Here is a 17650-nt window from a genome sequence, read left to right as displayed (position 1 = left end):
TGCAAAAATATTCAGATGTATCAGAGTATGCGTAGGCATGGATCCACGCACGTTCCGTTTGTACATCCCACTGAATGTGGAATTGAACATGGAACCAAATGCCTCCCTGGCCACGCCCCATTTAAGCAGGGATTCCCCACGACGTCAGATCAGACAACATGAACACAGGAAAGAAATTATACTATAGATGACTGGAAATTACGTGGAGACACGCAGGGACAGTTTTTCTGTACACTGTTAAACGGATTAATCATGAAACTGGACAAATGTTTGTGGAAGCTACGGAGCATGTGTGTGAGGCTGACACACAAAACAGTGCGCACACACTGATGTTAAAAAGGTGAGGCGCGCCTCCACTGACACTGTGACATTTACAACTTACACACATTTATTGACATATATGGAACACAGGAAACCTGTTATAAAGCTCTGCAGCTCACCATCAAGCAAAAAAAGACAATAATAATAATAATATTAAATATATTTGAATGCGCACATGCACAAATGTGGGTGTGCTGGTTTACGTTTGGATAAATTACACAAATACACTATTTACACAGCAAACAGCTGTGTAAATACACTATTATACACTATTTATTTATCCCTTGTTGCATTAATAAAGTTGTTTGATTGTTTGAGCAGCTGCCATTGCACATCGTGCCAAACACCAGCCTGATGCACATTTGCGCATCACATACGACATGAACATGTGTGCAGTCAATAGCTCCAATTACATGGAAACCAGCTCTCGCTGCAAATGGCGCTTTAATAATGGAATGGGATGTATCTGGATGACTTTTGGATGATACACAGCTGGCATGGCTCAGCTCAAGGCTGAGTGGCACACTCCTGACTGATCGGCCAGCTCACACTGGAATGCTCCTGTATTCAGGAAGCGCAGCATGGTCAGCACCTGTGTGGACACAGACACCCAGCTACATCTGGACATACATCTGAAGGGTGGCGTGAAGATGGGTGTACACCACGTTTTTGTGTGTAAGCACTCTTTGTACATGAGGCCCCTGATGGCTGAGTGTCGAAGGAATGGGTGGAAGGCCTGCTGGGGCGTTTCAAAGAGACCAACGACTGACATCACGGTGTAGCTCTACTCTGATTGGCTGTCACCCATGTCACTCAAAAACTAAATGTATCAGGTTATAAAACAATGCGACTTTTTAAACCACTTTAAAAACATCAAGGTTAGTTATCTTTGAACTTGTCCAAGATCTGTGTCCCAAGAATGTTCCTTGTGAATTTCAAGAGTATGGCATTAATAGGACTGGACTTATGCAGAGCACAGACAGACGGCCGGACAGACGGACTGGCAGCCGGACGGACGGACGGAAAGCCTTTGCAATACCCGATGACCATATTTGAAGGCCTCGGGTAAAAATGACTTGTTTTCTCTGCCAATAACTAGTAGCTAGTTTTTAATTAATACTTCTTTACAAAACAAATATATGAATTTCAAATATATTAATTTACAATATTCAAAGACAAAAACGTGTGCATCATTATACGTGAGAAAGTGAAACTGATCACATGTTGACATTTGTCGTTACAAGACTGATTGACAGGACAAACCATTTCCACTCTAGTCTCATTTTCACAGCATCTCAGCAATTCCGCTTTTCCTTTTTAAATAATCAGACAGTCAGTGAACATTTTCTTTTGCATTTTCCCACCATTACCACATTCCACACTTGATGCTCTGCAGTCGTCAGGCGTTCCCAGAGCATTGTGGGCTATTTAGTCTTTCCTTCTTGTCAACTAAACTCCCTGAGCAACCTAACACAGCCTGTACAAGCAGCTGTAGTCCTCCTCATCCCGGCTTTGAGTTGTTGTTGAGCGCGTGCATCACCGAGTAGTCGGGGCCAGAGGTGTACAGTGGATCAGATAAGCATTCATCATTCTGTCACGTCCCCACCCACATATGGCGCTCCAATAATCACAGTGGAATTAGATCATTTATCATATTGACGATAAGCCAGTCCACCCGGCTCATCCTCAACTTTAAGGCTCAGGGTCAAAGGTCGCCTGCCAAATGTCAGCTTTGGGAAAGTGTGTTCTTAAATGTTTACTTGAAAGTCAAAGCGTTATCTTTAACTCATCTACTTCACATCTGCAGTTTCTCTCCACCAAAACATAAAAGCCGCTCTGTGCTGCTGCAACAAAGGCAAACTGACATTAATCAAATCTTACAGCGCCAGTGGAGCTTTTTCAAGTCTTGTAAAACACTAAATGAATCATGAAAAACAGTATTGATGCACATATGAGATGTTGATAAGGTTGTTATTTTGTTTCACCACCAAATACTGACACATGCTGTGTGTGTCCACATCTCAGCATGTGTCAGTATGTCATTACCCACAAAGTCATACTTTTGTCCACATTTATTACCTCCACCAAGGAGGTTATGTTTTTGGTCGAGTTTGTTTGTTTGTTTGTCTGTCTGTCTGTTTGTCAGCAGGATAACTCAAAAAGTTTTGAACGGATTTTGATGAAATTTTGTGGAGTGGTTGGAAATGACAAGAGGAACAAGTGATTAAATTTTAGTGGTGATCCGGATCACGATCCGGATCCAGGAATTTTTTAAAAGGATTCTTCACCATTGCGGGATAGGGGGAATTTTGACATTCTAGTTTCTATCGCCACAAAAACAAGACAGAAAGGCTTGAAAAAAATTAGGGTGTAACATAGTCAAATGTTCTATCAAACAACTAGAAGCGCTCAGAGAGTGCAACCTCCGCCAAGGCCATGGGGTCACTGACGCCATAACATCAACACGCCATGGAATCATTGTACCTAAAAAAGTCTAACAATGATGTTTGCTCAGTAGTAAAAAAAGTTTCATCTGCTGTGACTAGATAGCATTTATCCTTAGCGCTGGGCATCACAGTTTATTGCAACTTGCACCTTTCCCAGAAGCTACTGTCATCTGAGCACTGATATTGATATTGCATGTGCTTATAGACAAAAACAAATGAGACAAAATTCAGTTTATTATTCAACTAAACTGCAAATATATGAATTTTTTAACATTTATGAAACACTTCTCTAAATAAATAACAGTAAATTCTTAAATATAACTATTTTTTAAGTGTTGGATGTGCTACATAATGAAGTGCACCTTCTATATATTCAGTGAAGTGCACGGAACCAGAATATATGCAACAGTAAGGTGCTGATGTCAGCTTCTGGGTTTTCTGGATCGTGATTCATCAACACCTGGGAGTGGGTTTTGCATCTTGTGTGCTTTGTTCAGTGATGTGCACTGAACCAGAACTTAACCACTGCTGAGTATACTCCTGACTCATCACTTTGCTTTTGCTAAGTGAAGTAATCTGGATAGTGATATTCATTGCCACTAAAATATAACAATGCCAAATGATAGTCCTTCATCTAATAAATTCATTGTGCTCCCCAGCCCTGTATAGTTTGCCATGAGGGATTTCCTCTTTGCAGTGTGTTGTATTTGACATCGTTTACTGACAAGGCCATAGGGTCACTGACCCTAAAGAGATTCCGTCCTTGGCACAGTGATCTATTCAACAATTCAGTGTTACAACCAAAACTATGATACATACACTTTTCTTTCCTTTATATTTGACATCCTGAAAACATACCACTAGAACTTGGAATCACTTTTATGTCTTTATTAGTTCAAGAGTTATTGTCTAAAAACGATTTTTCGGTAATGGCGGTTTTCTTCTGGATCTAGCTCCATAACATTTGAAGCTACATCAAATCTGATGACACCTTACTGAATCAGTACAGATTCAGCTACAATTTGGTGTTAGTTATGCATCTCTAGCTTCATTTGTCACCTCACACTGACACATTTTCTATTTTCCCTATATTTTTGCATATTCTGGATCACCAGATCTGGAATCCGGATCCGATCATCATCAAACTTTGTTATTTGATAGAACATTTGACTATGTTACACCCTAATTTTTTTCAAGCCTTTCTGCCTTGTTTTTGTGGAGTTCGAAACTAGAATGTCAAAATTCCCCCTATCCCGCAATGGTGAAGAATCCATAAAAACTTCCTGGATCCGGATCGTGATCCGGATCACCACTAAAATTTAATCACTTGTTCCTCTTGTCATTTCCAACCACTCCACAAAATTTCATCAAAATCCGTTCAAAGCTTTTTGAGTTATCCTGCTAAAAAACAGACAGACAAACAAACAAACAAACAAACTCGACCAAAAACATAACCTCCTTGGTGGAGGTAACAAAGTTTGGTGATGATCGGATCCGGATTCCGGATCTGGTGATCCAGAATATGCAAAAATATAGGGAAAATAGAAAATGTGTCAGTGTGAGGTGACAAATGAAGCTAGAGATGCACAACTAACACCAAATTGTAGCTGAATCTGTACTGATTCAGTAAGGTGTCATCAGATTTGATGTAGATTCAAATGTTATGGAGCTAGAGCCAGAAGAAAACCGCCATTACCGAAAAATCGTTTGGGATCCTATTGTGATTCTGTAACAAAACACAAACAAGAAAAGCATAATAACAAAACCTTTTATTAATCAGTCTCTCAAAATGTTTTCTCAAAACAGCGGGAAAAAATTAACTATTATCAAAATCAAAACATCCAAAATTACTTTTTAAAATAGTGAGACGTGAGATGCGCTACTTGTATTTATTTATTTATTTATTTAGAGAGTTCATAAATTCCTCAAAGGATTTTCATCCAAACCTTTAGTAAAGGTCAGTCAAATTAGTTTTATCATGAAGAATTTCCCATAAACTTTTTATGTTGACCAGGATTATATTTTTACCACAAGATGGAACATTTCTTGACTTCACAATCAACTTCTCAAAAACCTTTCATCCAGTCATCACAAAACTGGAAAGAATAATGATTCTGAATGGTTTTTGTTTTACTTTCTTTTAAATAGTGAGGTGGGAGATTTTGTTGGCATTTTGATCAATGTGTCAAAATATTTTCAGCACAGCTCCACAAAAGTTGGGCCAATTACTAAACATATCAATCACATGAAATTTTGATATTCATTGGAATCTGCACTTGCAATATAGTTCTCTTTTCACCTTTTGACATATATGAAATGAATAAAAACTAAAGTAATTGACAAAACCCCCAAAAAATTAAAAGTTAATCGTCCTTCTGTCAGCTCCAGATCTGTACCTCCAGCCAGAACTGTTCTGCGCATGAACAGATGGTTTTGGATTGCCAGTAACTAGTAACTAGTTTTTAATTAATTAATATTTCTTTGCAAAACAGATTGTCTGCACAAACATAAAACACTAAGTTGTTCCGGTTGAAAGTCAGTTGTTTTGTGTATGTGTAATTGCACACATGCAAACATTCTTCTTCTCTACTTTCTTCAACATTTGACATGACGGTCTTCTTGACAGTTTCTCACGGTCTTCAATGTGTTGAGTTTTGAGTGAAATGTTGGGGTGAGTCCAACATTACCATTGGCAAAATGATTATTGTTCTGCTCCAAATGGGGCGTGGCCAACAAGACTATGCATGCGCAAGTCAACTGTTTGATGAAACCCCATTTTAACCAATCATCTTGGTTTTCCTGCCTTCCTTGTGTGGTTTTGAATGGGTTTGGCATTGTCAAACCTTCACTTATAAACTTAAAATATAATGCAATGCTAAAATACCCTTGGTTCTAACAGTATAAAAATAGGAAACAGAATGTGACCATTTGACATCTTTAAATAGGTCAAGGTTACACTCACAGAAATATTGAGCCCTAACTTTTAAGATTTATATAATTTTATTACATGACAAATTCCCATTTTTTTTAAGATAATTTTAATACAAACCTACCAAATAAACCTTACATGATGCATATTCATTACTGTAATAAATCCTATTCATTTAAAATTATCTAAAAAAGTAAATGGGACATTGTCATGTAATAAAATTACCTAAATCTTAAAAGTTAGGGTTAAATATTTCTGTGAGTGTAGCCATCTTTGAACTTGTCTGTGTCCCAAGAATGTTCCCTGTGAATTTAAAGACTGGCAGTATTAGGACTGGACTTATGCTGAGCACAGACAGATGGACAGACAGATGCAAGACCTTCCCAATATCCTATGGCCATATTTTGGCCTCGGGTAAAAATGTACTGAACAAATAAATTTGGGGGTGATATCACTCACTGATTGTTATGCAGCTACATGTTGAACCCGGCCTTCCTTTGTGATTTCATGTCTTCAGGTGGCTGTTCCCTTCTGTTGGTGTTGCTTTAGAAACAGCATTGCTGGTCTATGAACACCTGATCCCATCAGCTCTCAGAAGTGGAAAAACAGGAGGTCTGGAATAGTACTTGGCTTGGAGTCCACTTCAGAACATGAGGAGCTGTGAGTTTGTTTCTCCATGTAGAGATGCCATGGTGTCAAGAAAGGCATCTGGTGTAAAACTTGGGCCAAATCCCAAACTGCATCTGTGCCTGATCCTCTGTGATGACCCACAGCACCCATGGACAGCTGGTTCTCCTCCTTCTTAATAATGTGATCTATAAACTGATGTTGTCATTCATTGAGCAACAGTATACAATTTTAATAACCCTAACTTAAAACATTCCACTTACATTTATGAGTTTACACAATAATTTTGAAAATTCTTAGTTTGTATATACATTTCAAAGGGTGGACAACAGCTGAAGTGGCAGGGAGGGACACCTCATAAATATATAGAAATAAATAAATTAAACTTTCCAACTATCCACAGTTAGGCTAGAACGCCTGTGTTTGAATGACATCATTCACCCCAGATTCTTCAACTCTAACTTCCCAAGTTCAACTGCTGGTCATGGCATTTACTTTGCATTGACTGTTTTGAAATCTTCTAAAGTTTTGGCAAAAACATTCATAATCATCATGATAGTCAGAGTGGATCTAAGTCAGCTGAATGTGTTGCAACACTATCTCCACCCAAAAATGAAGTCACACTGTCTGATCTATTATTCTGTGTTCCTTTTGTGTGTTAGAGTGAACCGACATGCAGAGGGTTGGACTCAAAAGCCCAGCAGAATCCGACCTGCCTGGCTTTCAGAGTAATACATTTTTGCTGCATTTAATTTGATAATCATACTCATTACTCACTGGAGTTGGACTAGTAGAATAACAGTGGTATGACTGCAAAAGCTCAGAGGGGACCGCACATTGGCTGTTGCACCACCAAAATTATGGAATGACCTTCCTCAGCAAATTAGACAGGCCTCATCTCTGTCTGCTTTAGATTATTAGCCCATTGAAGACTCCATTAAATTTTGGAGGTGATCCTGAATCAAGATTTTACTTTATATACACTTTGAATGATTATGTAAAAGTGTAAAAACTACTTCACAGATTCTCACCAAATTTGCACCACAGATAGATATTAGGCCATGGAAGACACCACTGAATTTTAGGGTTCATCCAGATCTGGATTCTGGATGAAGATTTCACTTTATAGGCTTTGAAGGATTGCGTCAAAACCACTTCATTGATTCGCACCGTTTCCACCACAGATAGATATTTGGAAGACTCCACTGAATTTTGGAGGTGATCTGGATCCGGACTGATGGATGTCAGAAATCTGTGGTTGCTCTTGTTTGATTGTGTTTTATTGTTTTTATCGTATGGTTGTTACTTTTATTCGTGTTTTGTGGCTTTTAATTATTTTAGTTGTATTTTGTTTACCATTTTATGTGAATTATGTCTTTTATAACACATCATTAATGCAACCTGGCACCCTAGGTATCCTAAATTGCCCAATTTCCATTCATCCATTCATTCCCTGAAACCATGACAACCCATTCCGCAAGCCCAATTCTTTGGCCGCCTCATTCTTTCTCACTTTATTGGACCAGCTGTAACAAAACTGGACACAGCCAAGCTTGAGGTGGTCCCACTGTATATCTCTGCCACATGTTAATTCTTCTGTTATTCTCTGCCTTCTACAACCCCTGGCAAAAATTATGGAATCACTGGCCTCGGATGATGTTCATTCAGTTGTTTAATTTTGTAGAAAAAAAGCAGATCACAGACATGACACAAAACTAAAGTCATTTCAAATGGCAACTTTCTGGCTTTAAGAAACACTATAAGAAATCAAGAAAAAAAGATTGTGGCAGTCAGTAACGGTTACTTTTTTAGACCAAGCAGAGGAAAAAAATATGGAATCACTCAATTCTGAGGAATAAATTATGGAATCACCCTGTAAATTTTCATCCCCCAAACTAACACCTGCATCAAATCAGATCTGCTCGTTGACATTGACCCTATGCCATGACATTGACCCTATGTGTCTTTTTGCAAGGAATGTTTTCACAGTTTTTGCTCTATGGCAAGATGCATTATCATCTTGAAAAATGATTTCATCATCCCCAAACATCCTTTCAATTGTCCAAAATATCAACATAAACTTGTGCATTTATTGATGATGTAATGACAGCCATCTCCCCAGTGCCTTTACCTGACATGCAGCCCCATATCATCAATGACTGTGGAAATTTACATGTTCTCTTCAGGCAGTCATCTTTATAAATCTCATTGGAACGGCACCAAACAAAAGTTCCAGCATCATCACCTTGCCCAATGCAGATTCGAGATTCATCACTGAATATGACTTTCATCCAGTCATCCACAGTCCACGATTGCTTTTCCTTAGCCCATTGTAACCTTGTTTTTTTTTCTGTTTAGGTGTTAATGATGGCTTTTGTTTAGCTTTTCTGTATGTAAATCCCATTTCCTTTAAGCGGTTTCTTACAGTTCGGTCACAGACGTTGACTCCAGTTTCCTCCCATTCGTTCCTCATTTGTTTTGTTGTGCATTTTTCGATTTTTGAGACTATTGCTTTAAGTTTTCTGTCTTGACGCTTTGATGTCTTCCTTGGTCTACCAGTATGTTTGCCTTTAACAACCTTCCCTTGTTGTTTGTATTTGGTCCAGAGTTTAGACACAGCTGACTGTGAACAACCAACATCTTTTGCAACATTGCGTGATGATTTACCCTCTTTTAAGAGTTTGATAATCCTCTCCTTTGTTTCAATTGACATCTCTCGTGTTGGAGCCATGATTCATGTCAGTCCACTTGGTGCAACAGCTCTCCAAGGTGTGATCACTCCTTTTTAGATGCAGACAAACGAGCAGATCTGATATGATGCAGGTGTTAGTTTTGGGGATGAAAATTTACAGGGTGATTCCATAATTTTTTCCTCAGAATTGAGTGATTCCATATTTTTTTCCTCTGCTTGGTCTAAAAAAGTAACCGTTACTGACTGCCACAATCTTTTTTTTCTTGATTTCTTATAGTGTTTCTTAAAGCCAGAAAGTTGCCATTTGAAATGACTTTAGTTTTGTGTCATGTCTGTGATCTGCTTTTTTTCTACAAAATTAAACAACTGAATGAACATCCTCTGAGGCCGGTGATTCCATAATTTTTGCCAGGGGTTGTACTCACCACGGCTCTTCAGTCAGTTTGTGTTGGCATGCAACCACAGCCACTGTTCCTGCTGGGCCCAAAGATAAGCGCTTCAAGTTCAAGTCACTCCTCCCAATAGCAACAACAGGCTCTTTAAATGATTGGGTTTGGTGTGTGTTTGTCAGGTGATGTTTATCAAATGTCAAATGCACTAAAAACCACATATTGCCAGTATTAAAGGGGTCATTGTGTATATAAAGTGTTTTTGTGTTAAATTTACAGTTCCATGATCTTTACATTTCACCGTAATCATCTTCAAAGGGCCACAGTCCTATGAGTGTTCAAGCAGAGGTTGTCCTGCTCTGAGCTCTGCTCTGAGGTTTCTTCCTCAAAAAAAAAAAAAAAAAAAAAATCAGAGGAAGCTTTTCATTACCACTGTCACCTATGTGCTTGCTTGGGTGGATTGGTAAGGTTAGACCCAACCCATGTGAAGCACCTTGGGACAATTTTGTTATGATTTGGTACTATATAAATAAATGGAATTGAAATTGAATTGAATGAATGGTGTGCACTCTGTGTGAAATGCATGTATCATTTATAGAGAAAAACAACACATTCTGCCTTTCTGATGAAAGAGATGGTGTGATCAACAGCAGCTCCTTTCCATTTAAAGTAACAGGTAGAGGTGGGCGGATCGATCCTAATATAGATAATATCGATACCAACGCTGGTATTGATATTGAACGATCCTCGTGTAAAAAGATCGATACTCAAGCGTTTTTTCTCTCCCGCATGCACTGACTGCTGTGCACGCAGATTCATCAAAGTCTGCTCTCTGTCTGTAAGAGCAGTGCTGCACTGTGTCACACAACACGGAGCAGCGCACCCTTGTATTGTGGTTTGTCAACCCTCTACCTCAGGAGATTTTAAGTTGTGTTGAGTGATATTTTTTTAAACAAAAATGTTGATTGTGATAATAAAGTATTTTCTTGTCACGTACAATGTTTGGCGAAATTCTGTCCTAGGTCTTTTGGATCTTTTGGATCTATGAAGCTTAAATATGAAAAAGTATCAGTATCGGTATTGATATCGGCCATAGTGGGCCTGTATTTACTTGGTATCGGATCAATACCAAAATTCCTGGTATCGCCCACCTCTAGTAACAGGCACAGAAGCCAGTCTTTCTTTCTTTCTTTTTTTTTTTTTTTTTTTGGAAAACTGAAACTGTTTTGTCTGATTTTTTTTTTCCTGTAAATTATAATATCTGTTTTGAAGACACCCAGTGATTTATACAGACTTGTTGAAACCTTGAGTAATACGATCCCTTTAAATCTGTTAATGCTCTGCACCACTTTGTATTTATTCACAATAACTGCTTGCTGCAATCGAGGGTCACAGGAGTGCTGGAGCAATCATAGTGCGTGTGTTGTGAAAGTGTAGTGACACGGACCCACAACAGGGGACGCAAATGAACGGCCAATAGATGAGCCAAAAAGTAACAATTTAATGTTGTGAAACGTGCACAACGAATATACAGACAATCTCAGAATATAATTACAGTCAAATCACAAAGGTGACGTGTGGGCAGGCTCGAGGATAGAAGACGTCTATCCTGAGATGAACCGGAACCACACGATTTCCTCCGCCACCGAACCCAGAGAATACTGGAGCCGCCAAGTCCCGAATTCCCAGGTGATCACTGTCCCCGACTGTCGGATCTGGTACTGCTACAATGAAGTACGATATCTCGGCAACGAGGTGGAGATGACGTCTGGTCTTTATGGAGTGTGATGATGAAGAATGTGTGACAGCTGTCAGGAATTAATGAGTGACAGCTGTCACTCCCGGCTGTGTCCGTGGCGGCAGCGCCCTCTCGTGCCTGAAGCCTGCACTTCAGGCAGGGTGCCCTTTGGTGGTGGGCCAGCAGTACCTCTTCTGGCGGCCCACACAACAGGACCCCCCCCCCCCCCCCCCAACGGGCGCCTCCTGGCGCTTGACCAGGTTTGTCGGGGTGTCGGCGGTAGAAGTCGGCCAGGAGGGCCGGATCCAGGATGAAGCTCCTCTTCACCCAGGAGCGTTCTTCGGGTCCATACCCTTCCCAGTCCACCAGATATTGGAACCCCCGGCCCATTCGACGGACGTCCAGGAGCCGGCGCACAGTCCAAGCCGGCTCCCCGTCAATGATCCGGGCAGGAGGCGGCGCCGGACCGGGAGCACAGAGGGGTGAGGTGTGGTGAGGCTTGATCCTGGAAACATGGAACACCGGGTGGATCCGCAGTGAAGCCGGGAGCTGGAGCTTCACTGCGGCAGGGCTGAGGACTTTGAGGATTTTGAAGGGTCCAATGAACCTGTCCATCAGTTTTGGTGACTGTACTTGTAGAGGGATGTCCGGGCTCCCAGACGGTCTTCTCCACGTCCCAGGTGAGGGTGGCCACGATAGCGGACTCTGGGATGATGGGCACCGGTGGATCTGACAGCACCGTTTTGACTTCGTCTTCGTGTACCCGGGACAAGGCATCCGATCTCTGGTTCTTGGTCCCGGGGCGATAGGTGATCCGGAAGTCAAAACGTCCGAAGAACAGTGACCAGCGGGCTTGCCTGGGGTTCAGCCGCTTGGCGGTCCTGATATACTCCAGGTTCCGATGGTCAGTGAAAACTGTGAATGGCTCAGACGCTCCCTCCAACAGGTGTCTCCACTCCTCAAGAGCCTCTTTCACTGCAAGGAGTTCTCGATTGCCGACGTCATAGTTCCGTTCAGCTGGGGTCAACCTGCGAGAAAAGTAGGCACACGGGTGAAGAACCTTATCGGTCTCTCCACTCTGGGATAGCACGGTTCCTATCCCTGAGTCAGAGGCGTCCACTTCAACCACGAACTGGCGGCTAGGGTTGGGCTGCACCAAAACTGGCACAGTAGAGAACCGTCGTTTCAACTCCTTGAACGCGGCTTCGCACCGATCCGACCAGGTGAAGGGGACTTTTGGAGAGGTCAGGGCTGTCAGGGGGCTAACTACCTGACTGTAGCCCTTAATGAACCTCCTATACAAATTAGCGAAGCCGAGGAACTGTTGCAGCTTCCTACGGCTTGTTGGTTGGGGCCAATCTCTCACTGCTGCAACCTTGGCTGGATCAGGGGCGACGGAGTTAGAGGAGATGATAAACCCCAGGAAGGACAAAGACGTGCGGTGAAACTCGCACTTCTCGCCCTTCACAAACAGTCGGTTCTTTAACAACCGCTGCAAGACCTGATGTACATGCTGGACATGGGTCTCAGGATCCGGAGAAAAGATGAGAATATCATCCAGATATACGAAGACGAATCGGTGCAGGAAGTCCCGCAAGACGTCGTTAACCAAGGCTTGGAACGTCGCGGGGGCGTTGGTGAGGCCGAACGGCATGACCAGGTACTCAAAGTGACCTAACGGGGTGTTAAATGCCATCTTCCATTCGTCTCCCTTCCGGATCCGAACCAGGTGATACGCATTTCTAAGATCCAGCTTAGTAAAGATTTTGGCTCCATGCAGGGGGGTGAACACGGAATCCAACAATGGCAACGGGTATCGGTTGCGAACCGTAATCTCATTCAGCCCCCTGAAATCAATGCATGGACGGAGTCCGCCATCTTTCTTGCCCACAAAAAAGAAAGCTGCCCCCATCGGGGAGGTGGAGTTCCGGATCAGCCCGGCAGCTAATGAGTCCCGGATGTAGGTCTCCATTGATTCACGCTCAGGTCGTGAGAGGTTGTACAGCCTGCTGGACGGAAACTAAGCGCCTGGAACCAAATCAATGGCACAATCGTACGGACGGTGCGGGGGAAGGGTGAGTGCCAGATCCTTGCTGAAGACGTCAGCAAGATCGTGGTACTTAACCGGCACTGCCGTCAGATTGGGAGGGACTTTGACCTCCTCCTTAGCCTGTAAACCGGGGGGAACCGAGGATCCTAAACACACCCGATGGCAGGTTTCGCTCCACTGAACCACCACCCCAGACGGCCAATCAATCCGGGGATTGTGCTTCAACATCCATGGGAAGCCCAAAATCACGCGGGAGGTAGAAGGAGTTACAAAAAACTCAATCTCCTCCCGATGGTTTCCAGACACCACCAGAGTTACTGGTTGTGTCTTGTGTGTGATTAAAGGAGGAGGGTGCCATCTAGTGCCCGCACCTGCACTGGCGAAGGAAGCGCCACCAGAGGGAGCCCTACCTCCCTTGCCCATCTGCTGTCTAGCAGACTCCCTTCTGACCCTGTGTCCATCAGTGCTGGGGCTTGAAGGGTTAAATCCCCGCTCAGGATTGTAACTGGGAGTCGTGTGGCAATCTGTGTGTGTCTCACTTGAATGTTTTGACCCCCCCCCTTAGCCCAGTCTCTAAGGGCGAGTGTTGTTTTGGCTGTTTGGGGCAGTTTTTCTGTGTGTGCTCAGTTGAGCTGCAGAGAAAACACTCTCCACGGATCAGCCTCCTCATTTTGGCCCTGTGCGTTTCTCTAACAACATCAGCAGGGGGAGCTGTTGCCCCACGGAGCGCTGTGGCTGTGGAGCGTGGGGAGGGCGGCGCCTTTTCGAACCCGGAAGGGAGAGGGGCAGCGCGTATCCGGTCACGTCCTTCGCCTCGCTCCCGACGGCGTTCCTCCAACCGATTGTCTAACCGTATAACGAGATCGATAAGCCCATCTAAATCCCGCGGTTCCTCCTTAGCTACCAGCTGCTCCTTCAGAACCAACGACAGTCCGTTTATGAAGGTGGCGCAGAGCGCAACGTTATTCCAGCCGGACCTCGCAGCCGCGATGCGGAAGTTGACTGCATAAGCGGCTGCGCTCTCGCGTCCCTGTCTCATTGACAGCAGCACTGTTGAAGCGGTCTCTCCTCTGTTAGGGTGATCAAACACTGTTCTGAACTCCCCCACAAACCCAGTGTATGCTGATAACAACCGTGAGTTCTGTTCCCAGAGCGCCGTAGCCCAGGCGCGTGCTTTACCCCGAAGCAGAGCAATCACATAAGCTATTTTACTAGCATCTGACGCGTACATGACGGGACGTTGTGCGAAGACGAGCGAACACTGCATAAGAAAGTCCGCGCACGTCTCCACACAACCTCCGTACGGCTCAGGAGGGCTTATGTATGCTTCAGGGGATGGTGGGAGGGGTTGTTGAACCACCACTGGAACGTTCATATCCTGCACAGGGTCGGCAGGAGGACGAGCTGCAGCAGCGCCCTGAGCGCTCGCCACCATCTGTGCGGAGAGAGCCTCCACCCTGCGGTTCAGGAGGATATTTTGCTCAGTCATCTGATCTAACCGAGTCGTAAAGGCGGTGAGAATGTGCTGCAGCTCACCAATCACGTCTCCTGCAGACGCCTGCGCTCCCTGCTCTCCCATTGGTCGTTCAACAACCGGGTGATGCCCCTCGGAGTCCATGACGCTGGCCGAGATATCCTGTTGTGAAAGTGTAGTGACACGGACCCACAACAGGGGGCGCAAATGAACGGCCAATAGATGAGCCAAAAAGTAACAATTTAATGTTGTGAAACTTGCACAACGAATATACAGACAATCTCAGAATATAATTACAGTCAAATCACAAAGGATAGAGGATAGAAGACGTCTATCCTGAGATGAACCGGAACCACACGATTTCCTCCGCCACCGAACCCAGAGAATACTGGAGCCGCCAAGTCCCGAATTCCCAGGTGATCACTGTCCCCGACTGTCGGATCTGGTACTGCTACAATGAAGTACGATATCTCGGCAACGAGGTGGAGATGACGTCTGGTCTTTATGGAGTGTGATGATGAAGAATGTGTGACAGCTGTCAGGAATTAATGAGTGACAGCTGTCACTCCCGGCTGTGTCCGTGGCGGCAGCGCCCTCTCGTGCCTGAAGCCCGCACTTCAGGCAGGGCGCCCTTTGGTGGTGGGCCAGCAGTACCTCTTCTGGCGGCCCACACAACAGCGTGAGGCGCGGTACACACTGGACAGGATGCCACTATATCACAGGGCCACATATAGACAACCTCATTCACACCTACAGTTAATTTAAAGCTTCCAGTTCACCTAACCAGCATGTCTTCGGAAGTGGGAAGAAGCCGGAGCGCCCAGAGGGAACCCATGTGAACACTTGCAGAACATGCAAATGACACAAAAACAACCAAGTGGGAAGTGATCCCATGACCTTCTTGCTTTGAGGGAACAATGCTAACCACTAAGTCACCATGCTGCCCACTTTGTATTGATGTGGTAAAAAGTTATAAAATAAATTAATATTATTATAACTGTGACTTTTGAGAATTTGGAGGAATGTTTTGTCATTTCCAACAGCATTTAAAAACACAACTCTTCACTTCTTACAACACTTAACTGTTTCTCCAAATTTTGTTATCCAATATTCACTGATGAATCCTTTTGCACGTGCTTTTAAGTCACACAGAGCAGAATATTAGCAGCCCTCTGGCCAAAAACCAGTCAGGCAGATTAAATATAGACACAAACCCAGCCCATGACCCTTATATAGATAGATACACTATAAACCCAAAGGTTCAAATTAATCAAAAAGATTAAGTAGTGTAAACTCAAACTAAAAATTGTTCTACTTCCTTAAATATTTCAAGTTTGTGTAACATGGTCTTGCTTTTTTAGTAATTAAACCAAATTTTTGATTGACTGGAACTAACTGTATATTAAGTACGTAAAACTTCAAAGCATAACTTAAGCACAACTTAAAAGAATTAAGTAATCGTAAGAAAATATTTGAGTTGACTTAATGAACACTTTAGCAGGGGTGGTGACCAAGTGGTAAGTTGGTTTTGGTGCAGAAGGTTTGTAGTTCAAACCTCACCCCTGCCACATTCCTCCATGTAATGTGGAGTTGCATCAGGAAGGGCATCCGGTGTAAAACTTGTGCCAGCTCTACATGCATCCACCTCGGATCAGCTGTGGCGACCCCAAGTGAAAGACAAGAGAGCAGCCGAGGGGACTTACCTACTTTTACTTAATGAACATCCATCCAACAACTGACATTTAAGTTTATTAACTAAAAAAAATTGTGGCAATATTTTTGAGTTTTGCTAACTTGTTCGGGTTTACAGTGAGATATATATATCAAAAGAAGAAACCGTTAGGATATGCATTCAGTAAGACACATAGGAAACAGAAGGAGTGAGTAAAAACTTACTTTTTTGTTTTCTTTCTCTGCACTTGGATCAGCTGATTCCTCCTCAGGCTTCTAATCCTTCAGCTGGCCGGAGTGTACAAACTTTGGAAACTTTTTTTTTTCCTGGCTCGACTCTTTTGATCACACTTCTTATATAGCCGTGCCAGGCCTGGAACGTAAGTGCGTGTCCGACACACACCCCTGTTCCCACGCAGCTCAGCCCACTCCCACCGATCAGATCACGCCGAGCACTTTTTGGGTGCGCTGCGTAAAATACGCGCGGCTCAGAAAGCACGCAACCTGATTACCACACACAGTGAGCTATGATTAACAGGAAAGAGCCCAACGGGATGAGTTAGTTCAGTGAGATAACGGAAAGAGAGAGCGGAGGGCGGGGAGGAACCGAAATGTGCCCACAGTAATAAAACCAGACATTACGAAGTCCCAAGTTCAGTAAATATAAGAGAAAGACAACACACACTGGTTGTCAACACACACTCAGGAGGGAGACAACGACCTACAACCTCATTTTCTTCAAAACGAACTGGACAAATAAAAACTGGAACGTGCAGGAGACTGGAACCCGCAGGGACCGTCTACAAAGTGCAAAAACGAAAAGAGATACTAGAAATATATTCAAATCTTCACTGTACTAAAGTGTCATGTCAGCAAATTCACTTCACACATCAAAGATCTCCTGCAGTTTATACCGCAGCACTCAGTTTGTAAAAATGTCATTTTCCATTGTTTTGCATATTATTTCATTGACAAAATCAAATGCATCCGGCGTAAAACTTGTGCCAATTTGACATGCAGATCCACCTTGGATTTGCTGTGGCGACCCTGAGTGCAAACAAGGGAGCAGGCGAAGGAACTTACATTATGAGGCCCCGTTTCATCATATTCACACAGTGAATAATATCTCTTATTGGTTATACAACAGCACTTAGTTTGTTATTTTGCATCATTTTGGAGCTTTTTTGTTGTTGTTGTTGTTGTTAAATTGGTAAATTCAGTCTTTGTTATGAGGTGTAGTTTCACCAAATTCACTTCACATATCAAAGATCTCTTACTGGCTATATACCACAGCACTTACATCTTTCAACAC

At 43.1% G+C, this 17650-nt stretch overlaps 1 protein-coding gene across 1 annotated transcript in view; it reads right to left on the bottom strand.

Annotated features, from left to right (window-relative positions):
- The window catches only part of tgm1l1 (transglutaminase 1 like 1), a 57113-nt gene extending 40302 nt beyond the window's left edge, over positions 1 to 16811 (bottom strand). The window contains 1 exon segment of the mRNA XM_034183185.1: positions 16564 to 16811. The gene's annotated coding sequence lies outside the window, so the exon portion shown is untranslated.
- Positions 16812 to 17650: the final 839 nt, after the last annotated feature.

This window comes from Thalassophryne amazonica, chromosome 12 (assembly GCF_902500255.1).
Source record: "Thalassophryne amazonica chromosome 12, fThaAma1.1, whole genome shotgun sequence".
Taxonomy (NCBI): domain Eukaryota; kingdom Metazoa; phylum Chordata; class Actinopteri; order Batrachoidiformes; family Batrachoididae; genus Thalassophryne; species Thalassophryne amazonica.
The sequence above is the reverse complement of the archived record's forward strand: the minus strand, read 5'-3'. Positions and strand labels throughout refer to the sequence as shown.